Source organism: Rhamphochromis sp. 'chilingali' (assembly GCF_963969265.1).
Source record: "Rhamphochromis sp. 'chilingali' genome assembly, chromosome: 5".
Classification (NCBI taxonomy): Eukaryota; Metazoa; Chordata; class Actinopteri; order Cichliformes; family Cichlidae; genus Rhamphochromis; species Rhamphochromis sp. 'chilingali'.
The window spans coordinates 32,197,418-32,206,232 of NC_137932.1; positions in this window are offsets into that span (position 1 = coordinate 32,197,418).

An 8,815-nucleotide genomic window follows, 5' to 3' on the forward strand; every position below is an offset into this window, starting at 1 on the left:
AGTCCGCCATTTTGGATTGAAGGTGACATTTTGGCTATGATTTTACCATTTCCATGCCTCGAACTTTAACGAACTCCTCCTTGGGATTTGGTCCTATAAACTTCAAATTTGGACAGTGTCAACTACACCCTTGTGCCATGTTAAATTGCGGAGCTTTTGAGTTTTCACAATACTATGAGGCCGTGGCGCCATGGCGAATTTCGATGACTCGCCATGAAAATCTTATTGCCTCTCATTTTGTCATACATTTTCTGACCTTGACCAAAGTGAACACATATGTTAAGGCTCCACCCCTGAACATATTTCAACTGCCATATTTAAAATCAAGGACAGCGCCACCTAGTGGGAACAGGAAATGTCATGTTTTACACTTTGGGATACAGTATTGTGATGGGTAACATCTGCAGCCTCAAATTTCTCCAGGAAAGCCTTAAGGAGTTGGTCTTGGGGTACAGTGAAAACTGTGGCTTTTCACGAAAGGGTGTGACCTCAGCAGCATGGCGAACTTTGATATCTCGCCATGAAGAAACAAATTAGTATAACTCTATGAAATCCAGTCTGATTAGTACCAGACTTTACAGGCATGATGTCACACCCGCCCTGAACAGATTGATGTGCCCATTGTCAGGAATATGAAGAGCGCCACCTAGTGGGAACAGGAAATGTCATGTCTTACACTTTGTTGTACTGATTTTCACAGGTTCATAGTGGCCACCTCAAAAGCGGTGAATATCACCATCAGTCCCTCGTGATGCTTTAGTGCAAAAATTGTGACTTTAAACTGAACGGCGCACCCTGGTGGCAACGCTGTTCACCATGAAAGATGAAGTGGCTTTTGAGGGGCTTGGCAAGTTTATAGAGGCTTGAAATTTGGCACACACCTCCAATGTGACGAAGGCTTTGTTGGCATGTGATCATTTTCATTGAATAGCGCGAAATTGCTCCACAGCGCCCCCTACAAAATTTCAAAACCACAGCCCCTGCTCTGTGTTCTATGTATGATTCTGAAACCTGGTAAGCTTATAGGAGATATCAAGATGTACAAAAAAGTCTCTTGGAGCAATATCCCAAATCCAACAGGAAGTCAGCCATTTTAAAGTTAATGTGTAATTTTGGCGACATTTTCCCATCTTTTCAGGCACCGTACTTTGACGAACTCCTCCAAGGGATTTCATCAGATTGGACCGATCTGCAGTTTGTGGAATCTAAAGACCTTTGTGATGTTAAATTGCGAAGCTTTTTACGTCCAGGGAAACGGGGTGGTTATGGCGGCACTTAGAGTTTGAATCACTCGCCAAAAAGCAGTAATCTGCTGTCACTCAAAAACACAATGTCCAATCTCTCCCAAACGTCTCAGGTGTGATGAGACTCGAGCTTGGAAGTGTTTGTTATGCCATTTGTACATAATGGTTAGAGCGCCACCTAGTGGAACGACTAACTAATCATGAATGAATGAGTTGAAATGTTAGCTGGTGGTTAAATGCATGAATTCCATCAATGTGACATCAGATCGGACGTGCTGGTTTTAGGTGTTGGGCGTGGCTCGACGCGCCGGGGGTGCGAGGGCCCTCATAACGCTGCTTGCAGCTTTAATTATTATTATTATTATTATTATTATTATTATTCAGGCGAAACAAGGGCCTTTTTGAGGGCCTAAACATGCTCAAAAACTCATGAAATTTTGCACACATGCCAGGTCTGGTGAAAAATTTTGTATTTTAATGGTTTTACATATGAGCACTGGGAAATGGCTCTAGTGCGCCACCTATGCCTTGTTAAATGCAGCCCTACGACCACATCGTTTGAGCTACATGTATGAAATTTGGCACACATGTGTATCATGCCAAGACGAACAAAAAAGTCTGTGGGCCCATTGACGCAAACCCAACAGGAAGTCCGCCATTTGGAAGAGAATGTGACATTTTGGCTCTAATTTTGCCATTTCCATGCCTCGAACTTTTGCGAACTCCTCCTTGGGGTTTGATTTCATAACCTTCATATTTGGTCAGTGTCAACTACACCCTTGTGCCATGTTAAATTGCGGAGCTTTTGAGTTTTCACAATACTATGAGGCCGTGGCGCCATGGCGAATTTCGATGACTCGCCATGAAAATCTTATTGCCTCTCATTTTGTCATACATTTTCTGACCTTGACCAAAGTGAACACATATGATAAGGCTCCACCCCTAAACATATTTCAACTGCCATATTTGACATCAAGGACAGCGCCACCTAGTGGGAACAGGAAATGTCATGTTTTACACTTTGGGGTACAGTATAGTGATGGGTGACATCTGCAGCCTCAAATTTCTCCAGAAAAGCCTTAAGGAGTTGGTCTTGGGTTACAGTGAAAACTGTGACTTTTCGCAAAAGGGTGTGACCCCAGCAGCATGGCGAACTTTGATGTCACGCCATGAAGAAACAAATTAGTATAACTCAATGAAATCCAGTCTGATCAGTACCAGACTTTACAGGCATGATGACAGACCCGCCCTGAACAGATTGATGTGCCCATTGTCGGGAATACGGACAGCGCCACCTAGTGGGAACAGGAAATGTCATGGCTTTAATTTTGTTGTACTGATTTTCACAGGTTCATTGTGGCCACCTCAAAAGCGGTGAATATCACCATCAGTCCCTTGTGATGCTTCAGTGCAAAAATTGTGACTTTAAACTGAACGCCGCACCCTGGTGGCAACGCGGTTCACCATGAAAGATGAAGTGGCTTTTGAGGGGCTTGGAAAGTTTAAAAAGTCTTGAAATTTGGCACACACCTCCAATGTGGTTAAGGCTTTGTTGTTATGTGATCATTTTCATTGAATATCCCAAAATGGCTCCACAGCGCCCCCTACAAAATTTCAAAATCACAGCCCCTGCTCTGTGTTTTATGTATGAGTCTGAAACCTGGTAAGCTTATAGGAGATATCAAGATGTACAAAAAAGTCTCTTGGAGCAATATCCCAAATCCAACAGGAAGTCAGCCATTTTAAAATTAATGTGCAATTTTGGCAACATTTTCCCCTCTTTTCAGGCATCGTTCTTTGACGAACTCCTCCAAGGGATTTCATCAGATTGGACCGATCTGCAGTTTGTGGAATCTAAAGACCTTTGTGATGTTAAATTGCGAAGCTTTTTACGTCCAGGGAAACGGGGTGGTTATGGCGGCACGTGGAGTTTCAATCACTCGCCAAAAAGCAGTAATCTGCTGTCACTCAAAAACACAATGTCCAATCTCTCCCAAACGTCTCAGGTGTGATGAGACTCGAGCTTGGAAGTGTTTGTTATGCCATTTGTACATAATGGTTAGAGCGCCACCTAGTGGAACGACTAACTAATCATGAATGAATGAGTTGAAATGTTAGCTGGTGGTTAAATGCATGAATTCCATCAATGTGACATCAGATCGGACGTGCTGGTTTTAGGTGTTGGGCGTGGCTCGACGCGCCGGGGGTGCGAGGGCCCTCATAACGCTGCTTGCAGCTTTAATTAGGGCCCGAGCACTGACAGTGCGAAGGCCCTATTGTAATTGCTCTGTTTATTATTATTATTAGGGCCCGAGCACTGACAGTGCGAAGGCCCTATTGTAATTGCTCTGTTTATTATTAGGGCCCGAGCACTGACAGTGCGAAGGCCCTATTGTAATTGCTCTGTTTATTATTATTATTATTATTATTTCGGCAAATGAATCGGCCTTTTGAGGGCCTAAACATGCTCGAAAACTCTGGAAATTTTGCGCACGCGTCAGGTCTGGTGAAAATTTACGTATTTTAATGGTTTTACATATGAGCACTGGGAAATGGCTCTAGAGCGCCACCTATGCCTTGTTAAATGCAGCCCTACGACCACATCGTTTCAGCTACATGTATGAAATTTGGCACACATGTGTATCATGCCAAGACGAACAAAAAAGTCTGTGGGCCCATTGACGCAAACCCAACAGGAAGTCCGCCATTTTGGATTGAAGGTGACATTTTGGCTCTGATTTTACCGTTTCCATGCCTTGTACTTTAACGAACTCCTCCTTGGGATTTGGTCGTATAAGCTTCAAATTTGGACAGTGTCAACTACACCCTTGTGCCATGTTAAATTGCGGAGCTTTTGAGTTTTCACAATACTATGAGGCCGTGGCGCCATGGCGAATTTCGATGACTCGCCATGAAAATCTTATTGCCTCTCATTCTGTCATACATGTTCCAATCTGGACCAAAGAGCACACATATGATAAGGCTCCACCCCTGAACATATTTCAACTGCCATATTTGACCTCAAGGACAGCGCCACCTAGTGGGAACAGGAAATGTCATGTTTTACACTTTGGGGTACAGTATAGTGAAGGGTGACATCTGCAGCCTCAAATTTCTCCAGGAAAGCCTTAAGGAGTTGGTCTTGGGTAACAGTGAAAACTGTGAGTTTTCGCGAAAGGGTGTGACCCCAGCAGCATGGCGAACTTTGATGTCACGCCATGAAGAAACAAATTAGTATAACTCAATGAAATCCAGTCTGATCAGTACCAGACTTTACAGGCATGATGTCAGACCCGCCCTGAACAGATTGATGTGCCCATTGTCGGAAATACGGACAGCGCCACCTAGTGGCAACAGGAAATGTCATGGCTTTAATTTTGTTGTACTGATTTTCACAGGTTCATCTTGGCCACCTCAAAAGCGGTGAATATCACCATCAGTCCCTCGTGATGCTTCAGTGCAAAAATTGTGAGTTTAAACTGAACGGCGCACCCTGGTGGCAACGCTGTTCAACATGAAAGATGAAGTGGCTTTTGAGGGTCTTGGCAAGTTTATAGAGGCTTGAAATTTGGCACACACCTCCAAATGGATGAAGGCTTTGTTGGCATGTGATCATTTTCATTGAATAGCGCGAAATTGCTCCACAGCGCCCCCTACAAAATTTCAAAACCACAGCCCCTGCTCTGTGTTTTATGTATGAATCTGAAACCTGGTAGGCTTATAGGAGATATCAAGATGTACAAAAAAGTCTCTTGGAGCAATATCCCAAATCCAACAGGAAGTCAGCCATTTTAAAATTAATGTGTAATTTTGGCAACATTTTCCCCTCTTTTCAGGCTTCATACTTTGACGAACTCCTCCAAGGGATTTCATCATATTGAACCATTCTCCAGTGTGTGGAATCTAAAGACCTTTGTGATGTTAAATTGCGAAGCTTTTTACGTTCAAGGAAACGGGGTGGTCATGGCGGCACGTGGAGTTTCAATCACTCGCCAAAAAGCAGTAATATGCTGTCACTCAAAGACACAAAGTCCAATCTCTCCCAAAGGTCACAGGCGTGATGAGACTCGAGCTCGGAAATGTTTGTTATGCCCTTTGTCTATAATGGTTAGAGAGCCACCTAGTGGGACGACTATACTCATGGTTGAACCAAATGAAATGTTAACTGGTGGTTAAATGCATGAATTCCATCAATGTGACATCAGATCGGACATGCTGGTTTCAGGTGTTGGGCATGGCTCGACACGCCGGGGGTGCGAGGGCCCTCATAACGCTGCTTGCAGCTTTAATTAGGGCCCGAGCACTGACTGTGCGAAGGCCCTATTGTATCTGCTCCGTTTCTTATTATTATTATTATTCACCCCAAACAAGGGCCTTTTTGAGGGCCTAAACATGCTCAAAAACTCATGAAATTTTGCAGACATGCCAGGTCTGGTGAAAAATTTTGTATTTTAATGGTTTTACTTATGAGCACTGGGAAATGGCTCTAGAGCGCCACCTATGGCTTGTTAAATGCAGCCCTACGACCACATAGTTTGAGCTACATGTATGAAATTTGGCACACATGTGTATCATGACGAGCCAAACAAAAAAGTCAGTGGGCCCATTGATGCAAACCCAACAGGAAGTCCGCAATTTAGAAGTGAAGGTGACATTTTGGCTCTAATTTTGTCGTTTCCATGCCTCGAACTTTAACGAACTCCTCCTTGGAAATTGGTCGTATAAGCTTCATATTTGGTCAGTGCCAACTACACCCTTGTGCCATGTTAAATTGCGGAGCTTTTGAGTTTTCACAATACCATGAGGCCGTGGCGCCACGGCGAATTTCGATGACTCGCCATGAAAATCTTATTGCCTCTCATTCTGTCATACATTGTCCGATCTGGACCAAAGAGCACACATATGATAAGGCTCCAGCCCTGAACATATTTCAACTGCCATATTTGACGTCAGCGACAGCGCCACCTAGTGGGAACAGGAAATGTCATGTTTTACACTTTGGGGTACAGTATTGTGATGGGTGACATCTGCAGCCTCAAATTTCTCCAGGAAAGGGGTAAGGAGTTGGTCTTGGGGTACAGTGAAAACTGTGACTTTTCACGAAAGGGTGTGACTTCAGCAGCATGGCGAACTTTGATATCTCGCCATGAAGAAAGAAATTAGTATAACTCCATGAAATCCAGTCTGATTAGTACCAGACTTTACAGGCATGATATCAGACCCGCCCTGAACAAATTGATGTGCCCATTGTCAGGAATATGAAGAGCGCCACCTAGTGGGAACAGGAAATGTCATGTCTTACACTTTGTTGTACTGATTTTCACAGGTTCATTGTGGATACCTCAAAAGCGGTGAAAGTCACCGTCAGTCCTTCATGATGCTGCAGTGCGAAAATTGTGACTTTATACTGAACGGTGCACCCTGGTGGCAACGCTGTTCACCATGAAAAATGAAGTGGTTTTTGAGGGGCTTGGAAAGTTTAAAAAGTCTTGAAATTTGGCCCACACCTCCAATGCGCTTAAGGCTTTGTTGTTATGTGATCATTTTCATTGAATATCCCAAAATGGCTCCACAGCGCCCCCTACAAAATTTCAAAACCACAGCCCCAGCTCTGTGTTTTATGTATGAGTCTGAAACCTGGTAAGCTTATAGGAGATATCAAGATGTACAAAAAAGTCTCTTGGAGCAATATCCCAAATACAACAGGAAGTCAGCCATTTTAAAATTAATGTGCAATTTTGGCAACATTTTCCCCTCTTTCCAGGCACCGTTCTTTGACGAACTCCTCCAAGGGATTTCATCATATTGAACCAATCTCCAGTGTGTGGAATCTAAAGACCTTTGTGATGTTAAATTGCGAAGCTTTTTACGTTCAGGGAAACGGGGTTGTCATGGCGGCACGTGGAGTTTCAATCACTCGCCAAAAAGCAGTAATCTGCTGTCACTCAAAATCAAAATGTCCAAACTCTCCCAAAGGTCACAGGCGTGATGAGACTCGAGCTAGGAAATGTTTGTTATGCCATTTGTCAGTAATGGTTAGAGCGCCACCTAGTGGGACGACTATAATGATGATTGAATGAGATGAAATGTTAGCTGGTGGTTAAATGCATGAATTCCATCAATGTGACATCAGATCGGAGGTGCTGGTTGTAGGTGTTGGGCGTGGCTCGACGCGATGGGGTGCGAGGGCCCTCATAACGCTGCTTGCAGCTTTAATTATTATTATTATTATTATTATTATTTCGGCAAATGAATTGGCCGTTTGAGGGCCTAAACATGCTCGAAAACTCATGAAATTTTGCACACGCGTCAGGTCTGGTGAAAATTTACGTATTTTAATGTTCTCAGACATGGCCAGGGAAAATTAGCTCAGTAGCGCCACCTAGAAAAATGAAAAACGCGAGCCCCCGATATGGGTATGACCTACATGTTTGAAAGTCGGTACACCTATATAACGTTCAGAGTCGAACAAAAAAGTCTATTATGGCAATGTCCTAAACCCAACAGGAAGTCCGCCATTTTGGATTGAAGGTGACATTTTGGCTCTGATTTTACCGTTTCCATGCCTCGAACTTTAACGAACTCCTCCTTGGGGTTTGATTTCATAACCTTCATATTTGGTCAATGCCAACTACACCCTTGTGCCATGTTAAATTGCGGAGCTTTTGAGTTTTCACAATACCATGAGGCCGTGGCGCCACGGCGAATTTCGATGACTCGCCATGAAAATCTTATTGCCTCTCATTTTGTCATACATTTTCTGACCTTGACCAAAGTGAACACATATGATAAGGCTCCACCCCTGAACATACTTCAACTGCCATATTTGACATCAAGGACAGCGCCACCTAGTGGGAACAGGAAATGTCATGTTTTACACTTTGGGGTACAGTATAGTGATGAGTGACATCTGCAGCCTCAAATTTCTCCAGGAAAGCCTTAAGGAGTTGGTCTTGGGGTACAGTGAAAACTGTGGCTTTTCACGAAAGGGTGTGACCTCAGCAGCATGGCGAACTTTGATATCTCGCCATGAAGAAACAAATTAGTATAACTCCATGAAATCCAGTCTGATTAGTACCAGACTTTACAGGCATGATGTCACACCCGCCCTGAACAGATTGATGTGCCCATTGTCAGGAATATGAAGAGCGCCACCTAGTGGGAACAGGAAATGTCATGTCTTACACTTTGTTGTACTGATTTTCACAGGTTCATAGTGGCCACCTCAAAAGCGGTGAATATCACCATCAGTCCTTGATGATGCTTTAGTGCAAAAATTGTGACTTTAAACTGAACGGCGCACCCTGGTGGCAACGCTGTTCACCATGAAAAATGAAGTGGCTTTTGAGGGGCTTGGAAAGTTTATAGAGGCTTGAAATTTGGCGCACACCTCCATTGTGATGAAGGCTTTGTTGTTATGTGATCATTTTCATTAAATAGCGCAAAATGGCTCCACAGCGCCCCCTACAAAATTTCAAAACATCAGCCCCAGCTCTGTGTTTTATGTCCAATATGTCCCAAAGGTCGCAGGTGTGATGAGACTCGAGCTCGGAAATGTTTGTTATGTCATT